Source organism: Eriocheir sinensis, chromosome 12, assembly GCF_024679095.1.
Source record: "Eriocheir sinensis breed Jianghai 21 chromosome 12, ASM2467909v1, whole genome shotgun sequence".
NCBI lineage: Eukaryota > Metazoa > Arthropoda > Malacostraca > Decapoda > Varunidae > Eriocheir > Eriocheir sinensis.
Genome location: NC_066520.1, coordinates 11572209 through 11593356, shown reverse-complemented (window position 1 = coordinate 11593356; position 21148 = coordinate 11572209). Strand labels below are relative to the sequence as shown.

At 44.3% G+C, this 21148-nt stretch overlaps 2 long non-coding RNA genes across 4 annotated transcripts in view; one reads left to right on the top strand and one right to left on the bottom strand.

Annotated features, from left to right (window-relative positions):
• Positions 1–5813, top strand: part of LOC126997404 (uncharacterized) — a 74888-nt gene extending 69075 nt beyond the window's left edge. For 2 of the 3 annotated variants that reach the window (XR_007752092.1, XR_007752091.1), the window contains one exon: positions 100–298. This is a non-coding gene — a long non-coding RNA (uncharacterized LOC126997404). Of the gene's footprint in view, positions 1–99; positions 2496–4621; positions 4788–4999 lie in introns of those variants that run through there. The other variant, XR_007752090.1, reaches the window with a different exon arrangement.
• On the bottom strand, positions 4960–11628 carry LOC126997405 (uncharacterized). The gene is made up of 3 exons (XR_007752093.1): positions 11572–11628; positions 8937–9034; positions 4960–5069 (listed from the first exon to the last, which is right to left on the bottom strand). It is a non-coding gene; the product is annotated as an uncharacterized LOC126997405 (long non-coding RNA).
• Positions 11629–21148: the final 9520 nt, after the last annotated feature.

Below are 21148 nucleotides of genomic sequence, written 5' to 3'. Positions count from 1 at the left end.
AGTTACAATTGTTACCTTTGCAGACTGAAGTAAATATACAGAGCTTTTAAACTAAACCTAATTCATAAGCCGACTACAGTCCAAATTTACTCCCGGCAGGTCTTTCTGTGCCACGAGAAGAAGACATCCTTAGAAGTCCTGATCATCCCCAAGAGTCAAGACAACCCGATTCTGCGGCGCCCAGCGAACTCCCACCCTGCCTGGCACACCTTCTTCGTGGCACCCTGTAACCCTGCCGCTCCCCTGCATGGCATTCTGTGTACCTTTGATGTCCCCATAATCTGACACTCCAACTCTGGCACTCACTTTCATGACACTGTGATAGCACCACCGTAGCAAGGTTCTCTGACACTCCTCGAGTCTGGCACCCTCCCCTGACATTCCCTGGCATGCCGTTCTTACTTTGGATGTCCCATTCATCTAGCAGAAAGTCAAATAAATCAGGAGAATTGAAATTAGATAGATAGCTTTTGGTAAACACACTATTACCATGAATAGCAACTTGACACTCTCCCTGAAGAGAAAGGTACACAGTCAGTGTGTTCTGACAGTTCTGAAATATACAGTTCAGAAACTTGGCGCCTCACAAAAGGTTTAGAGAGAAAGATAAAAAGTGCACAAAAGTAAGGAGAAAAATGTTGGGAATGACAGGAGGAGACAGGAGGCGAGCATCATGACGTCGGAAAAGACAAAGGTTTAATATTTTCATGTGACTTTAGGAACAAGATATTGTCTTGGACAGGTTATACCATGCATGGAAGTGATAGAAGGAAGGGGCTGTTGATGGTAACCCAGGAATGGTAGTCATGGGGTCATGGCAGAAGGGGCTCGGCAGAAAGATGAAATTGGAAAATTTGCCAGAGCATAATGGAGTGCCCTAACATCACGGAGAGAAGGAGGTGAAGAACGTTGTTAAAGGCCTTCGTCCTGTAGTGGACTTTTGATAGCTTATGATGATTCATAAAACATCAGCTGTTACTAGTCCAATGCATGATGGTTTTTCTCCACCTCCGTCTCTCTGATGTTAGTGCATTCCATTATGCTCCGGCTAATTCAACAATTTCATCTCTAAACCTGGTCCTCTGTCCTGTAATTTCTTGGTAATCAAGTGTGTTTGTCCGGTTGTCAATCTGTAATCAGTTCCACACATGCACAAGTCAATTTCTTAATCGTTAATGGTCATCAGAGGATCTTAAGCCCGTGTCTATAATAAAGGATGCTCGCTTCCTCTTCCCATATTATTCCCAGCAATTTTCTCTCCTCACCTTTGCAATTCTTAGCATTCTCTGTAAATCTTTTGACACGCCAAGTTTCCAGTGTTAGGACTGTCAGGATACACTAATTGTACACCTTTCTCTCCGGGAAGAGAGGCAGGTTGTTGTTATTCATAATACTGTGTTAATCCAAAGCGCTCCATCCCATTCCTATTTTATTTCGGATTTATCTTTCATGGTCTGTGTTTGCGTCGTTTACCTGACCTAGATATGTGAGAACCTCGTCATCTTCACTACTACTTATCATGCAACGCAGCTTGTTATTCTCTCACTTTCCCACTGCTACTCGTACTTCATTCTCTTCACTCCATCCGACACCCCTCTTCTTGCTCCTCCCAGCTCACCCTTCTACCACCTCTTCGCCATCCACTTTTCTCATCCTCCTGGTCTCTCCCTCACAGTAACTTCTTCCTGCTTCGTCCTCCTCCTCTTCGTTCTTCTTTCTCATTCATCCTCCTCCCTGTCTCCATCTTAGTTACTCCCCCCCCCCCCCCCCGCACCTGAGTAAATATAGTGCTAGACGGAACTTTATATTTTTTAATACATTTTTTTCTTCAGAATCGTGCATGGTTTTAAGCTTCGAGTTTTCACGCATATTCCTACCCTTCTTAACTCGCTCACACTCTAACTCACTCTTTCTCTCTCCTACCGCTTCGTCTTTTTTCCCTCCTCCCCTAACCTCTCCTCTCTTGTTTCACGCCCTCTTTCCCCTCCCATTCCCTCCGCTCCTCTACTAGTTTGATGTCTGTTTTCCCTCTCCCTTCCCCTAATCTTCTAACCTCACTCGTCTCTTCTCCCCACCTTTCCTCCCCTACTCTTGTTGCACGTCCCTTTCCCCTCCCCTGCGTGGCTCTGCAGTATTAGTAACCTTGGGAGACACCCGCGAGGACCCACACTGGCCGCCTTAGACTCCCTCCCAGAAGACGACTAATTAAAACTGTTATCATCCTTGCATTAAACCAGGGCGGCGTGTGTACCTGGCGAGCGGCGGGTCGGGGCAGGGAGGCGGCGCTGACGGGGCGACATCAACACTCGTATTTCCTCGGGTCCAATTAGGCGGCTGTTTGGCCGTGTAATGAGACTTCGGCAATAACTGTCGCCGAGCGGGGAGGGGGGAGACAGAGTGCCTAGCCGACGGAGACAAAGTGCCGCGCCGCAGTGCCAAGACGTCCCCTTCCCATCGCTTCCACAGTGCCACTCCCGCCCTCCGCTTCCTCCAACGTAATATCATCATCGTCGTTTTCTCCCCTCTCTCACCCTCCCTTTACCTTTCTCTCCCTTTTCCTCCTCGCTACCCTAACCTCACTCCTCCCCTGCTTGGCCACTGATTCCCTCCCTCCCTGTGCTAAGATACCACCACCACCAGCTCCTCAACTCCTAATAGAAACGTCTCTCTCCGTCTGCTTCTCCCCTTCCCTTGCCTCTACCCTTCTCTGCCGTCTCTCCCTTTCTCTTCAGTCTCTCTTCCCCCGTCTCTCTCGCCTCTTCCCTCTCTTCTCTCCTTATCTTCCATGTCTGTAAATTAAATTCTCTACTTGTTTCATGTAAGTGTAGTCAATGAAAGGGACTCCCACCGCCAGCTAATACTAGTAACAGTTTTGTAATGGGTGATGGTTAATGTTACTGCATGAAGATGATAATGGTGAGTAAAGATGATAATGGTGAAGGCGTTGGGGGTAACGTTAATGTCGCATGCAGAGGTGTGACGTGGTGCTGCAGTGGTAGGAGAGGGAGCGTTTGTGTTGAAGTGCAAGTCCTGTTACCGAGCACCAGTTGTAGTGAGCTGTATGCATAGCTGGGCACGATAACAGAAAACCTTATTCCCGATAACCGATAATGGAAAACCTTATCCGTGATAACCGATATTCGTTAACTGGAGACACAAATATAGGCGATAACCGATACCCGATATAAATCCACAATTCCGATACTAGCTAGCGATAAGTCCGATAGGCGAAAACGATACTATATTGATATTTCAAATAAAAAAACATAGATGAATTCAGATTTTCATTATTTGTATTTTAGAAAACGTACAAAACCACTCGTTGACACATTCCTATGGACGGTAATACTGGAAACGCCTGAGCCGGTGTTGTGTTATTTTGTGTCCCCACCGTCAAAAGCTGGCGCTTTTGTTTACAAACACTGGTCTCTCGTGAACTGCGCATGCTCAGACCAGCAAGCGTGGACCTGTACAGTCTCACAAAGCTTTTTAACCGTAATTAAGAGTTGCTGGAAGGTTAGTCATACAGTACCACTACCACCATCCCCGCTGTTTCTAGAACGACACTCTGTACGAGTTGTATTTATGTGTACAAAGAGTCGTTCTAGAAACAGCGAGGATGGTAATACTGTATGTCTGATTCAGCCTTCCAGCAACTCTTAATGTGTTAAAAAGCTTTGTGAGACTGAACAGGGCAACGCTTACTGGTCTGAACATGCGTAGTTCACGAGACCAGTGTTTGACGATGGGACACCAAATAACAAACACCGGGTGCCTTCAATACCATGGCATGGTCACAAACGAATATGGAATATCAAATTTGAGGCAGTGAATGATCTTTTGGGGGGCAAAGTTAAATGATTTTTCTCTTTGATTTTTGAGTAACAAAAAAATAAGTGTTAATATTAATGATCTAAGTATGAAATCTCTTCCCCGAAGTTTTTTCATACAACACCGGGCGCCCGGCCCACGTGTAGGGAGGACACAACGGTTTTATTTTCTGAGAGGCGGAAAAAAAGTAACGATTATCGCTGATTTGGTTACAAAAGTAACATAGATACCGATATATATTTAAATAAGTAGCGGATAGCCGATAACCCGATTTTGTTATCAGCGATAAATTATCGCGATAACGCCCAGCTATGGCTGTATGTTACCGAGCACCAGTTGTAGTGAGCAGTACTAAAATAATTATATTTCGTTAGATGGCTCTATAGAATAAAGAACAGCAGACTCGAAGGAACAAGTCCCAGTTTATAGAATATAATTAATTTACTACAGCTGGTGCTCGGTGACAAACTTTCATTCCAACACAAACGCTCACTCTCCTATACTTCTGCAGCACCACCTCGCACCTCTTCGCGACATTACATTACATTAGGTGGTGGTGGGAGGGCGATGAAGACTTGTGAGGTTGACTATTGTGAACCATCGTGTGGGTCAAGTGCAGGTGACCCGAATAAACAAGCGTCATTGCATGCGGAGGCTTAGGAAATACATAACTACATAGTATACATTGTAACAGTCAAAGGCTTATTGATCCTTTTTTTTTATATAAATCGGGAAAAAAATAGTAGTATAAAATATCTCATGCAAAAAGGGAACATTTTCTTTGGTAAAGGTGGGATGCAAAGGAGGGAGAAGCAGCAGAGTAAGATGAACAGGGTGACTTACTGACTGGATGCTCAAGAGCTCGTGCAGAGTCAACCGCACCTCCTCCCAGCCAGCCCACAGGGTCCGGCAGGAACAGACGAAGGAAGTCACATGAAAGGAGCAAAATACCCTTCGTAAGTTACTGAAACATCACTTGGTTGTAAATAAAGCATATGCACAAAATATGTCAAGGATTATCTCTTTCTTTGTCCTTTACATCTTCTACCCTTTTACTACCACCAAGCCACCGTCCCCCTCCATCACCCACACGTAATGAATCCTTACCTTTAGTGACTGGAGAAAAGGTAAATAATCAAGATGAAATTCTTGTTTGCTGCTGTCCTAGGTGGCCGCCGCCGCCTCCCTGCCCTCCCGTCGGCCGTCCTTCGCACAGCAGCTCCGCCATCCACCCCGCCCTGAAGGGGAGGAAGATACTCCGACATTATACACACACACTACCGGCGAAGACAGGGAACGTACGGGTCAAGATGATAATGGGGGCATACCAGTTTTGGAAAACCCACAACCTGAAAAGTGTGCGTTTTTAAGAGAATAATTCCATACATTACAACGTGTTGGAGCAGCTCTGCAGTGTTGTATAAAGTTAAAAAACATAAATAATGCACCACCATATTCCCTAAAGATCGACATACAATTTCTTGTTCCTAATTTACTTTGAGTTAAATTGCAGCCAAATCTGATGATACCTTAGTGGGCTCGGCGGCAAAGGGTAAAAAGCTGCTATCTGTCAGTCACGTCTGCGCCTTGACGGGGAAAGTAGCGCCGCGGCCGCCGATAGCATCAGCGGCCGCCAATACGGGTCCGGGGCGCGAGGCATTAATCCCCGGGAAACAGAGTGGCCCTCAGCCTGCCAACCGCACAACTTCGCGCCAACATTACGACCCGACCCGCAAAAACCAGCGTAGTAAATATACAAGACCCGCGCCGTAAGTATTGTGGTTAAAACGCATATTTGAACTAAAATTAGTGGGCGAGGGTCTGCAAAAACCGAGGGAGGCAGCGGCTGAGCGCCCAACACCCGGGCAGGCCGCCACCACACGTCACCCGCGCCGCCGCCTCCGTTTGCTTGTCTGCCTCATTTATCTGATCTACCTGTTTTTCAAAAATATAAAAGTGAGGCTCAAACAGATTCTCCAAATGCTGCGGCGTGTGACGAGAGGGTAATGGGGAAAGGGGGGCTGGGGAGACACAAAGGGGAGGGGTAATGAAAGGGGTGATGGGGAGTTGGGGTGATAGTAAGGAGACTGAAGGGAGACAAGAGTGGGGTTAGGAAGGCATGGTAAAGGGGAGCTGGGAGAGACAAAGGGGAGGGGACATGTGAGGGGTGAGGGGCGAGCTTTGGATGTTGGGGTAATGATTAAGGGATTTTAAAGGGGGGACAAGAGGATTGGAAGACGCTTTAGAGTGGGGTGATGGTTAGGGGATTTTGAAGGGGTACAAGTAGGGGAGGAGTCATGAAGGATGGAGGACGCTTTAGAGTTGGGGTTTAGGTTACGGGACTAGAAGAGAGACAAGAGGCCAGGAAGAGGCATGTGAAGAGGGAGAAACTGGTCTTGGGGTGATGAGGTAAAGGGTCGAGGTGAGGGTTTGTGGGGATGTCAGTCGCCCCCGCCATCTGTCTTCCTCCCCACGTGATACTTCATTGGTGTTTACCTGTTACTTCCGCTGACTTACACCCTATATTCCCCTCCTCGGCCTCGCCCCTCGCCCCCCTCCAATTTGCTGCGCCTTCGGTCACGTCGGGCATGACTCACTCGGTCAAGATGCATGTGTCGCGGCGGGATGGTGTGCCCGCTGACGAAATGGGCTGAAATCATCTGTGGAGAAGTGATTGATTCTTGTTGACGCACAGGGGTAAAGTAGACAGTATGATTTAAGTGCTACTAATGGAGGTCAAGTATGCGGTGGATAACATAACGATAACATTAATCAGGGGAGATATATCAGGTGTCAACTAACATTAACTGCCTCGTGTGTCTTTCCATCAATAGCTCTTATATGTATACTTTCATCTGCCTCTCACCACACTTCTTCACCTCCCTATTATCCCTCTTTTTATCCTCACACACACCTACGTTTTCAACACCTGAAGGAAGGGAAAAGCAAATACCCTCGATTCACACCTTAGAATATATTCGTAATTTTTTACTTTCTCTTTTTTCAAGTCCCTTCATTTCCTCGGTAGGCAACACTAATAATGGAGAGTGGTTGTGTGACCAAGTATTTAAAGGAGGAGAGGCTTGGTCATGTGCCTCCGATACCTGAACAACTCAGCGACACAAGGGCCTCGAAAACGTCTACATTTAGTTACATCATCTATCTGGTTGAAGAGATACTGTCAGACGGACGCTGATTTAAGGGGCAATACACCATCACTGTGCCATTCACCTCCAGTAACGGCGCCGTCACATGCCTACAACAAACAAGCTTAATAAATCTTTATCTAACTGGATTTTTTTTCAAAGAAACAAACGACGAAAACGTGACACATTCTTCCTTCTGTCAACTTGCATGAGCTGAGAAAACATCAAATTCAGTTGTATATAAGACGAAAACTAATATTTTACGTTTTATGGTGCAAGGATGATTTGTGTGTCCCCGCTGGCAAAAATCTGAATATAATTCAGCCACCACAGCTGTTAAGACGCCTCCTCGTGCTGCCTTGATGGTGTTTGCGAAGTATTTCCTTTACACAAAAGTTGCACGAACTGACGGCCAAGGCGGCGGGTCAATGTCCCGACGATGACCAGATGAGGTCCGCTGCAAGACACACAAGAACAAATGGTCCGTCCCAAGGTCCGTCCCAGTGGCTTCAGACCTCCACAGGGGCATCATCTGAAGCTATTGCTCTCGGTGCTCCACGCTACCACCGTCTGTCACGACTATCACATACACCTTTCCTTTGATCGCCGCCAGTACCTCTAAACCCTACAAAAGATACTCTCTTTTAACCCACACACCGCTGCCTCTCCCCGCCCACGAACCCTTCAACACCAAGGGTGGGCCGGCGGTGCCCGGCGGTGCCTCGCGGTGCCAGGCTCGCGTGTCTCGACGGATCATTTGTCAGGTAATGATTGTGTTGATAATTAATAGCGACGTGCTCAGATGAGACTAGGCGATGCCGAGCCTTGGCGAAGAGCCACGTGTGTGTGTGTGTGTGTGTGTGTGTGTGTGTGTGTGTGTGTGTGTGTGTGTGTGTGTGTGTGTGTGTGTGTGTGTGTGTGTGTGTGTGTGTGTGTGTGTGTGTGTGTGTGTGTGTGTGTGTGTGTAATGATATTAATATTAAAACGGTTTATCATGGGAAACATTGCAGCCCTGGAGCTGAAAATAAACAGATTTTGTAGATGAAATACAAAGGTAGAGAATGATTATAAAATAGTAATAACAATAATATTCATAAAACTAATAATAGTAATAATAATAAAGGTGTGTGTGTGTGTGTGTGTGTGTTAAACCATACACGTGCAGTGAAGCCAATTTCCATGAATACACACAAATAAAAAAAGAAAAAAGAAAATGAGCATAACACACAGGAAGAAGGCGAAGATAATACGGAAAAACTTACGGAAAAGTATGGAAAGAACAGAAGGAAGGAGTGACGAATAAAATGTACAGAAAAGATAAAGACTTAAGACATGAATAGCAGACCAAGGTTAAAAAGAAACTCCACACGTATCAAGCTCTTGCGCCCTTTCCCAACCTTTTTCTACCTCCCCCTACCTCACTCTCGTCCCTCGGGTGTGACGCCGTATATATAGTCTAAACACTCCTCCTCTCCTCCTCCTCCTCCTCCTCTTCCTCCATCAAAATATTCCTCCGTGAGCCCATTACTTTCCTCCCCCTTCAGATAACCCTACCTGATGCCACCTCCCCCCCCTTGCAAGCTACCTCCCCAGCATCACCACCACCACCACCACCACTCACAGATGACTTAACGGAATACTTAAGAGGAAGCGGTGCCAGCAGGATAGTTACAGTTCATACCCAAGAAGTGTGATTTTTCCTTTACTTTTCAACTGCTTATTCAGATATATTGCAACACTACAAAAGAGCAAGACATGTAGTGATCATAAAGAAATTGGTACATATTATTTGCCTTCTGTATCAGTCTGCTGGGAAGGAAGAAAGGATTGAAGGAAAAACGAAGGAATGATTAAAGGAAAGAATAAGGAAACGAAAGAAGAAACAGAGGAAAAAGATGTAAATGAAAGATATGTATTAGAGGTATGCTACAAAAGGTATACATGTGAGCACAAGGTTACCTGTCTTGCCAACGATGCGCCAGCTGTACCTGGCACGGAGAGGAGCAGGAGTATGAGACGCCCGTCCCTTCACTCCATCACTATACGCCGCTCACGATCTGTCAAGGAACAAAGAATTATGAATTAAAAAAGTTAAACGCATTAGGTACTTGTCATTAATATACTGAACAGTGCATGACTGTCTCTATGGCTAGAAGTTGATAAATATAACCTAAGTAAAAACACTATAAACCGGAATTGAAATAAAGCTCTCCATCAGAAAGGTGTGTAAAAGACACAGTAAGAGACAGATGTACAGTAAAATATGAGAAAACTTGTAGGAGATTTATATTGGTTGGGATTTGCAACATATGGTGGCGGTGATGATTATGACGACGACAACATGAAGTTATTTACATGGCTAGTTTTCTTGATATTTTTTCTTTTATGCCGCTGAAGAAAGTTACAACTGATCTGTAGAAACTGCAATTCAAATTTAATTTCTGATATTCCTGATGGTGCTTTACACAGGCTTAAGGAGTCATAGGCTTTAAAGGTCAAACGAGCTTGGGATTATCAGTTATGATAAAATTTCTAGTCTGACCAATTAGACTTCATTAACCTTCACTCCGTCCCACCTGATCCAGTATGTGCATCGTCTGAAATAAGGGAATTATTGTGGAAAGGTAATTCGAAACTTCTTATTCGACTGATTCGGACAACTTCCTGGCTGATTCTCTCCTTGTGACCATTGTTAGTTTTGTTCACGATAATGTAGTGTGGCTCGGTTACCATTTATCGGAGCAAGTTTTCATCACATCAGTTCGTCAGAGTTGGCTGGTTCAAGGCAGTGAATTATTTGAATCAGTTAAGATAATGTGCCGATTCAAGTCTCGATCGCGAAAGATCCGAATGATCTTGCATTGACTCAAGTCTGCACACCAGATGAATTACAGGTGTACGCCAGTGATGCAGACCAATGACAATCGAGTTCCGGAGGGCAGCATGAGCCAAGAGAAGATGCCGCCACTATAAACACTTGCCTGCGCCATGACGGGTTGGGGACGACTGCCATCCAGGCCCCTCAAGCAACCTTACCGACGCAATAGGCGTAGACGTAAAAAAAAAAAACGGATGAAGCAGCATACAATGACAGTCAGACTAACCAGCATAAGAAAAACAAACTATTCCATATCTCGAGCACGAACACGCAGCTCGAGACAGTGAACACGGGAGACGGGCAGACGATCGGGGAGTGTTTGGATCGTTGCGTCAGCCCAGCACGCCGCTTAGCCTCCCTCCGCAATCACTTTACCATCCTCCTCGCTACTCAAAATGATTTATCGCTGCGCACCTCGCATAGTTCCACCAATCATATCATTGCATGGGGTCGTGTTTGGCAGCTTGGCGCTTGTGGGTTTGAGTTATTACTAATGAGACAGGCGAAAGGAATGGCTACGGTAATAAATGGCAGCTTGCCTTCATCAACACTGCCGGTAACTTGATAACCGACATCTGCAGAGTCTCAGGAATGGTGTGTCTTGAAATGCCTGGCCGTCACAGCAGACAATTATCAAAAAACAAAAAAATAACGATCACTATAGATCCAATACTTCTGAGACAGGATTTTTTGCTTGGATTAGAGACCTGAGAGTCAAGCAATAGTTTAGGATTTGTCACTATAAGGAAACAGCCTCGAGACGCCGTGATGGCCGTGTGTGGAGAGGCAGCGTTATCAGCACACCAGCGGACAGTCACCGGTGCTCGGCGCAGGGTTTGTGGCCGCGAGTCCCTCCACCCGACGCCAAACACCTGCTTTCCGCTCCACGCTCACCAGTTAATTACACGTTTCTATGACAACTTTCCCTCATAAATCACATACCTTTCGTGACAACACTAATCTTTTTTATGGAATACCAATATCTGCCCATAATTTTTTTTCGTTATTGTATCTGATTCTCTTAAATATACATAACAATCCTTTCCTGTCACACTCGCTTTTTGCTGTGCCTCGTTTACTATTTAATGTTTTATCATTCCCTTTATTTTAATTCCTGCATATTCTGATCAGCGTGTCGCTACTGGAGCTGCTGTTTTGTTCCATACTGACCTGACCTCACCCCCACAGCCAGGAGGGACCCCGCAACAAATGGTCCCGCCAGCAAGACATTTTCCTCTCATTTTATTCCATTCCCCGAGATGACAACTAAAACACTCATGTTGATGTGCATCTCATCTCACGTTGGCTTACTCACTGCTGTCAAGAATTTAATACCTTCCAACTAAAGTTGTCACAACGAAATTCAAATCAAAAGCCAGCAGATGCCCTTCCTGACGTAATGCGGAAGCACTGGGGTTCGAACTCCCTCGCCCCGTAATACGCTAAAATACGCCCATATCCAATGCACCAAATGACGTGGGGACATTGAGAAATCGGTCTGATACGTTGGATGGGCGACCATTATCAATCAACAAGACACTAATGGCCTGGTTAGCCAGACCAAAGGGATTTCCCCTCTAGTGAAATAGGTGTGGGGAAAGGGGGGGGGGGGGGGAGTGCTAAGGCCTGCGAGCCTGGAAGCCTGCACGCAAGGCTGAAAGACATCCACCACCGTGGCCAACACATCTACCGTTATATGTTGCTTTACCACCGTACCTTTCGGATGCGCTATGGAAGTCACCAAGACGCCTGACGTACGGGGAGGCTCCTGCGACGCCCGTTGACCTTCGCCAGACACTGAGAGACAGATGCTTCGCTCCTCCGTGTATGAACGACTCGAGACTGTTCCGTGCACAACACATACTAGTAGTTGAACCTTTTATATGTCCAAACGTTTTTATTTTATTTTATGAAATGCCTTAGTATAGTTTATAAATTATTATGAATTAAAAAACTAATATCGTTTGAAATTTTAACATTATAGACCATATTTTTGGGCCTTTCAATATATAAACTGAGCGAAGCCGTTGTTCCACGCAGTATCATGATTCAGAGCAGCAAAGAAATGTCTCATTACTCTCTTGGCACAAATGATACGACCAGTTATGTGTCAAGAGAAGCACAACAGATCACGTTAGGCGAGGCTTGTACTGGTGCCGCGTCAAGGCTTGGCTGTGTGAACTGTTGACTGGAATCCGATACTTATAGTAATATGAATAATACGAATAAGAATATAAATGAGAAGCAAGAACAAGAAGAAGAACAAGAAGAACAAGAGCAGGAAGAAAACGAAGAACAAGAAGAAAAAGTACAAGAACATGAACAAGGGAGAAGTACAAGAAATTTATCGATCCCTTGCATTGTCTTTGCCAAGTAGGTAATTTTCCGGGCTGCGGGTGGCGCGCCAACTGTTAAGCTCATCAGGGTGGTTAAGCTGCGCCAAACTTACCATTATACCACCACGATGCGATAAGTTAAAAGAAAATACAATGAGTACCGACAGCTGCGTGATCACGGCGGTGCGCGCTAAGCTTCCGCGCGGCGGTGGCTCCCTGACGGGGCTTACAGTGGTGCTCAAGACACAGCTTTGGGGCCGGGGTGAAGGTGCTGCCGGGGAGGCGGGCGTGGACTCCTGATTGGCTCCTTCCCTGCCCCCAGCAGGTTTTGAAAACACTACTGTCCTTGGGGATTCTCCTTGCACATGTCGCATGAATAAGCCGCGTCCCCGGGGTGCGGCGCGTCATGAGGGAGGAAAACACTTCCTCGGGAAGACTCGCTGCCACAAGGAACGATCATGTTATTTTTTCTTGTCTAAATATTCCGTGCACTGCATGCAGAGGCAGTGATCCAGGCGTGTGAGGAGTGTTATGCAAGGAGCCGAGCATCATCACTACAGTAAGAGATGACTGTTACAAGAATGAAACACTGGACGCAGCATCCGTCAGCAGCATCCAGTGGATTGAAACTGAACCAAGGGAAAAGAACGATGAATTATGCAATCAAATCTCCGCCGTTACCAGAAATAAAAAATTGCGGTTTTTCTTTTTCTTTTCGAGAAGTTATATAAGTCAATTACCAAGATGCTGCGCCACACGTCACGTGCAATCACCGCCAGGCCTTACCTAGTGGGGGAGGGGGAGGGCCTGGCATCCTCACGCTCCCCGTGTCACCCCCCTCTCCGCCGCCCCTCCCTACCAGAGCCACACAGACAATACTAACCAATAACGACGGAGAAGACCCACCTGTTCGCCACCTGAGCTCCGAGGCAAAAAAATGTTGTTCACGCCTCGCCGAGTCACTATATTTACCCCCCTCCGCCTCGCCCCTCTCCCTGAATGCCTAAACCCGGGCTTAAACGTCACCATCCAATTACATTCTTAGAGAAGTTTGCCGCCAGGGGACAGGCCTGACGAGGTGCCTCGGGTGTTCTCGCCGCCCCCTCGCCTCTCATCCCGCCCACCGACCGCCTCGCTATGCCCCGGGGCTGAAATGATACCCGCATTGAGCTATTTCAACTTTTGCTGGACTTTGAAAACTAACGAAACCGAGCACCTTCGTGAATGTGTATAACCAGATCTGTTGTCAGCAGGGCGGCGTGGGATTGGCCAGGGCTGCGGCACGGGGCGGCCCTCCACCAATCACAGCCCCGCCAGCAGTGAGAAAAAACATCCACCGCAGAAGCAGCTTAAATGTAATCCTGTAGTGGCCTTCTGCCTCGTCTTCTCGGGAATGACTCGCTGGAATGATCGCGATTTTCATCTCGTAAACAATGAAGGATGTCCATTATCTCGGCGGGGCGAGGTGGGGAGGGGCGGGGAGCGGCGAGGGGCGGCACAGGTTCCTCACTCACTGCTTCCTCCCGCTCGTTATCGCCCCACTTACAGCCACTATCAGACTCTTATCAGCGTCGTATCAAAATTAGTCCACTTTCTATTCGCCATTACGAGTTTACGCCTGACTGGGCAAGGCCTGCACTCATCATCCCGAGACAGATTTACTGCAACTGATCTTCAAAAGAGGTTGATATTAATAATAATTGTCACCAACCAATAAGACTTCCTTCAAGATAAGAGAATGACAAACAGTAAGCAGCTTTTATTTATCAATCCATTTTTTTCTTTTCTTTTTCTTATTTTTTTTATTCGATCGATTCCCGCTAATTAGGTTTGCCTGGACTCCCGCCTGCGACAGCCCGGCAGCGGCGCAGCGATGTGTGTGTGTGTGTGTGTGTGTGTGTGTGTGTGTGTGTGTAATTCACCAAGGCCTGATCACGAGTTGGACCCGCTTTCGCCAGCAGGGTGTGTGTGTGTGTGTGTGTGTGTGTGTGTGTGTGTGTGTGTGTGTGTGTGTGTCCTTTTTTATAAGTTATCGGAGTTTCATTGAGGCCGTTTCGTTCACCACCGCCATCAGCGCCGAGCTTCCATAACACTGCCCAGCGTGCTATTGCCTTATCAATGACATGTGTCGCGGCAAAAAAAGTTTTCTAAATTATGTTTTTTTTTTATATTACAATGTTGGTTGTTGTGCGAGACAGCTTTTATTTTATTCCTCCCTCCCACTTCACACTCGGGGTAACCCAAAATATATAAATGGGCAGCTTCGTCTTTACTTACTTACTCATTTTTTTCTGATCAACACCGCCGCCTCTCCTAAGGGAAACAAAAACTATTTATATTGGTGATTTGTTTACCCGAAAATAAATAGATATGCTTACAAATAGAAGGCAAAAATAGTAATGCCCAAAACTTTGAAGTAAAGAAACAAAGAAACATACAATAACGGGTTCAGCTCAAATCCTGCATGACACAACTGGACAACAGTAATGGTAGAAACACACAAAAAATATATATTAAAAAAAAAATAACACTTTCAGTCTTCAAGATGTTCCATGACTTCCAAACCCTTTTAAAAAACTACTAATTGACTTTTTTCGTCATCCATCTGCCCTATCACCGTGTTTCCTGTGCTGTGTTTCCTCTAGTGTCTCGTTCTTAGTATTTGTTTTCCTTGTTATCGACAGCAAGAACACTGAATAAATGAGCCACGAATGAGTCCTCGCCGGACCAAAGTCCAGCACTCTTGACCCTGAGCCGGCCTTCTGCTGCCTGCTAATGAAGCTAAAGCAGTTAATAATTCAGCGTGCGGCCGAGGCAGCAAGCCCCTCCACCTGCCTGCCGACACCGCCGTCCATTCTAAGGGCGGACAACGCACGACCGCAATCTTATTTTGCCCTGTCGCGGCAGGAAATATAACAGGCTTTTCAATACCAGAAAGGATCAGTTATACATGCATCTTGCTCGGCCACGCTCGTGAGGGTCTGGAGGCGGCGGCAGGACCCGGCTGCCGCCACCTTTGATACACCTGCATCCCTGGCGTTAGGCGCAGCCTAAACACCGCTAAACAGGCGATAACTTCCTGGTACGTGACCCAGCCTCACCCCCGTCACGGGTTCTGCCTGGGGCGACGCGGCAGGAAACGACGCCTCTCATTTCACCCCCCTGCCCCTCATGCTCCACCCTAGCGTTGTCCTGCGACAGTTTCCAGGTCACCTCGACGCGACACAGCACCGCTGACAATTACAATCCATTATCTAAATAAAGAAAAATACAAAGAAAGTATTGCCTGACACTGGTGACCACTATATATATATTTTTTCTTGCTATTAACAAATCCTGTATTACATGCCAGGCCTGGTAATGATTTTCTAAACTACAAGGTGTGTTCTAAATTGTAACATATTCAACACGAAAAACACCAAACTTTTCAAGCACGGGGAAAATAGGTGGCCAGGAATACGGCTGTTTACACGCACAAACACAAAACTATGCCGGCCGCCACGCCAGGCCCCGCACCCCCGCCGGCACGGCACGGCTGCGGCACCCCGGCCCGCCGCGGACACACGAACAGACAGACATGGACAGACAGACAGCCGAGGCACACCTCCCCAGCCGGGCACGTAACGCCGGCGATGTGCCGGTGTTCTGTTCTTTGTTCTCCTCCCGCCTCACCGTCTGGCTTGTGTGCGGGATGTATCGTCCCATGCCTTCCCTCACACACAGTACTTTCTGTCAATCAGTTCCTCTGTCTGTCTGTCTGTCTGTTTGTCTCTGTCTGCCTGTCTCTCACATTTGCATTTAAGAACTATATTATGTTTTTTTTATGTAAAAAGCACTGGGTATCCATTTCTTTTCTGTAATCCGATAAACATCACGATTTCACTACGGTCCTTAAGATATAAATTACTGACAAATAGTTATTCATATATATATATATATATATATATATATATATATATATATATATATATATATATATATATATATATATATATATATATATATATATATATATATAAGATAGTAAATAGCAACGATAACATAATTATGATGTTGAGGGTGATAATAATAATAATAATAATAATAATAATAATAATAATAATAATGATAATGATAATAATAATAATAATAATAATAATAATAATAATAATAATAATAATAATAATAATAATAATAATAATAATAATAATAATAATAATAATAATAATAATAATAATAATAATAATAATAATAATAATAATAATAATAATAATAATAATAATAATAATAATAATAATAATAATAATAATAATAATAATAATAATAATAATAATAATAATAATAATAATAATAATAATAATAATAATAATAATAATAATAATAATAATAATAATAATATCATATAGTAGTCTATATATCATGCCAGTAAGTAAAACTAATAATAATAAAAAGAAAAATATTACAACAATAATAATGAAAATAACAATAATAAAAGTGAAAGCTCGGAAATAGATATTCTTGAAAAGTATACTTGCCAACACGTGCGATGTCTTACAAGTATATTCGATTTACAGTTTTACGATTTAAAGAAAAAAAATAGACAAATTCAACTTGCAGAACTCTGAGTCAATCCAGCTCATGAACTGGAGGAAGGATAAAGTTAGGCAAAGGCTTCCTCAACATCTAAAATCGCAGCGGCCGCCTCGCCCTGCCGCCAGACCCCGCGTGCGAGACTCACGCCGGCGCCGAACAATTGTCGGTGTTTTGGGCAGTTGGATTAAAGGGCTCCAGAAAACCCCGGCCGTGTGTGTGATTCAGGGCGCAATCTCCCCCGATAAGCTGCCATGAAGAACACTTACCTGCACTTACCACCCTGTAGCTCACGTTATGTAAAACACTCATGAGGCGCGGACGGGGATAACCTACATTTGGGCGGCGACTGTTACGTGAGAGGGAGGGGAAGATTGTCCTGAGGGTGATCTCCAAGGCGGCCGCTGTTGTCTGACGCACGCCGTCCTGTTTGCTAGGGTTATTTATTTCTGTGCCTCATGTTTAGTTATATCCTGTTAGCGCTTGTTTTCTTTTTCTTTTTCCTTGTATATTTTATCTATCTATCTATCTATCTATCTATTTATCTATCTATTTATTTATCTATCTATCTATCTATCAACCTAACTGTATATCTATCTATCTTTTTATCAATCAGTCTATTTATCTATCTTTTTATCAATCAGTCTATCTATCAATCAATCTATCTATCTATGCAAGTGATAGGTTAGAGCAGTGTCGATATGTAACTTCAGACTTCGATATAATGTACAATTTTTCAAAAACTATGCCACGTGCGCATTAAATTTACGTAAAGAAGAAGACTTTTTTTTTTGTCTTCACCAACATATAACCAATCCGGTATAATTTTTTTTTTCACGCAGAGTGCGGTAGACTGGTGTATTGGCTTAGCGGCAACACGAGCTGCTAACAATGCAACGCTCACACCAGAAAAGGACGCTGGGCGGGGGAAAGTAAACACGGATCCTCGACCTGTGCGAAGTCTTACGTTGACCATTAGTCCTGGAGCACCGCTGGACACACGCACAAAAAGAATAAATAAATAAAATAAATATGTAAACAAATAAAAAAACAAAACAAAATAAATAACAAATATAAAATAAATAGATAAAAAAATATTAAAAATAGATAAATAAATGAATAAATAGCTCAATAAACAGTAATACAATAATAATAATAATAATAATAATAATAATAATAATAATAATAATAATAATAATAATAATAATAATAATGTAACAATAATGATGATAATAAAACGTTAATAATAATAATAATAATAATAATAATAATAATAATAATAATAATAATAATAATAATAATAATAATAATAATAATAATAATAATAATAATAATAATAATAATAATAATAATAATAATAATAATAATAATGTAATAATAATGATGATAATAAAACGTTAATAATAATAATAATAATAATAATAATAATAATAATAATAATAATAATAATAATAATAATAACTACACACACGCATACTGTCAACTTCCCATCAGTGCCTGGCTCGTGGTGTCGGGGCGGTGGCGTGAGGGGGCGGGGCGGCCGTCACCATGAGGCGTGAACTGCCTTGTTAGCCTTTGTTATAACTTTAACAAGACCCGAGGCGATAAAAGAGAAAATTATACTTATTTTGATGATAGAGAACCTTCTAATAATGGCTCGAGGGCAATTACACTACGACACGTGTAATTATCTCTATGCAACTCTAGAATTAGGCCATGAGCTTACACGATGGTTTAAACTCCTCAAAGAAATGTCTGCCTCATGTTTTAGTTAATCTGACGCCCACTCTTCTTAACTCCCGTGATAACGTTAGTAGCTTATATGTATATCGCCTCGTAACAGCTGTTGTAGACACATGGAGGACTGATTATAGTCTCCGGTGCCTGCACACACACACACACACACACACACACACACACACACACACACACACACACACACAGAGCCGCCGCCTTTCATCAGGTCGTCGTGTCCGCCCCACATAGCCGCCCAGGACGACCAGGAGCGAGACGGAGTGAGCTGTAAGTGTGAGCGACGACCACGGCTCCCGCACACGTCTGGCGCCGAAGAAGGGGAGGAGGAGGAGGGGAAAGGGGAGAGAGGGAGGGGCAAGGAGTAGAGTTTCGCGGTCCCCCCTCCCCCCCCCCCCCTTTACCTGTGTGAGAGGACAACTACTGCAGCACAGGAAAGGTGTTTTACGCTTTTTTTCTTTTTTTTGTTTTTTTTAATATTTTTAGTTAGGTCAAGAAAGTGTGTGTGTGTGTGTGTGTGTGTGTGTGTGTGTGTGTGTACTGTAAAACGATATATGTTGTTTTCTGTGTGTATGAAACAGCCATATATGCACACTAATGAGAGAACAATAGCCTCCACCAACACCACCAACACCATCACCACCATCACCAGCAACAACACCAAGTCAACACCGCCACACCTACCACAGTGACACCTGACTCATCATCTTTACCTCAACAAAAACTGCTATCGAGGACTGTTATTTTCTGCTCTTATCATCAACACTAAATCAGCGTTGCCGCGTCATTATCACCATCATTACAGCCACGAACAGCACCACCATCACCACTATCATCGGCAGACTCACCACTATCGATTATCCAAAATTATCAAGATCATCACCAGTAGAATCATCATCACCACCAACATCACAGAATCACTACCACCATTACTGCTAGAAACCATTAACACCACCACAAGTCATTATCACCACTATCAAAAGAATCACCAATACCACCACCACCGCCACCAGAATCATCACCATCACCATCATTAACACCAAGAAGTAATCAATGACATTTTGGTGGGTTACATGAGATGGTTCGGGTTCCATCAAGCAAAGACTTATGATATGTACCCAACACCAGCTAACCTCATTCCACCCTACCCCCTACCCCCACCACCACCTCACTCCCTCCCCACCCCTCCCCACCCCACTCCACCCCAAACCAACCCCGACCCACCAAACCAGCTGTTCCCCGCATCTTACTGGCCACCCCCGCCTCATTAGGTACACAATTACCGGAGAATGACTAATATATGATCTGAGTCTAATTGGATTTTTTTTTTTCTAGGTGGACCCAACACTCTGTTCCTTCCCTCTTTACATCAATAACAACCTCATCCCTTCTTGCTCCTCTACTGTATTTTTTTCACTCGTATAATCTTTTCAACTCTTCTGATTTGCCATTTTTTCTTCACTTCTGCTCAAACATCAAATCCTTTTCTTCTTCCTCCTTTTCCTCCCATTTTCTTCGTTGGGGTTCGAGACGTCTAATGACTGTTATCCGTTCACGTGGTTCCTTCCCTTCTGTAGCAACGATGCCAGATTGTCGTACTCAGCCTCTTATATTTACCAACTTCCGACCCAAAACCTGTCTCCTTTGCCCCAATAACTAGATTCATTTATATTTATCGTTAAAATAGTTAATTCCTGATGTTTCTTGGCAATAGTTAGGCGTCAAAAACCGGTAAATACTATACTTTGAGTACGATAATCTGGCAACGTTCTTCTGTAGTTGCTTCTCCTCCACACACCCACAACCCGCCGCTCAACCACCACCCCACCACCGCTCTCCGCCCATCTGCCTCGCCATCCTCCACTCTGTCCATTCTCCACATTCCACCCCCTCTACTTACTATTAACAGCATTTGCATATTAATTACACATATTAAAGGTTGATTGCACCGAAAACTGATTTCTACGTTAATTAGACATACATGTTCAAGAACTAGCAGGAACAAACCCATGCAAGAGACACAAAAATAATAATAATAATGTTGACCACGTAATTATGACTATTTTTCCATTATTGTTATTATTATGCAAAAAAAATTTCGAAAGATCGGTATAGAGTGTGTGTATTTGTGTGTGTGTGTGTGTGTGTGTGTGTCCTCGCGTGCACGGGGACTATGAGACACGTTGTTACAGATTATTTACAGGCGAGAGTTTGGCATTCCAGAGCAAGGGAGAAACATGAGCACGGTCGGGGGCTTCGTGTGCGTATCGCCTTCGTGTGTATCTGCTCTCATGTGCACTAGTCCCGTGTGGTTTATCTCTCCTCAATGTGTTTTATTTCGCACGAACACCGTCTCAAGTGTACCTGGCTTGTGTTTTCCTCACCTTTGTGTGGACTCGACTCTGCGTGCGACTAAGCTGTGTGTGTTTTGTGTGTATCTGTATTTGTGTGTGTGTGTGTGTGTGTGTGTGTGTGTGTGTGTGTGTGTGTGTGTGTGTGTGTGTGTGTGTGTGTGTGTGTGCCGCCTCTTATCCCTGTCTTTATCTACATGGACATCCTGTTGTTAAGGTATCGTGTGCACCCCGCCATGTGTCTGTGGAGGCATGAAGTAAACTTATGTGTGTGTGTGTGTGTCT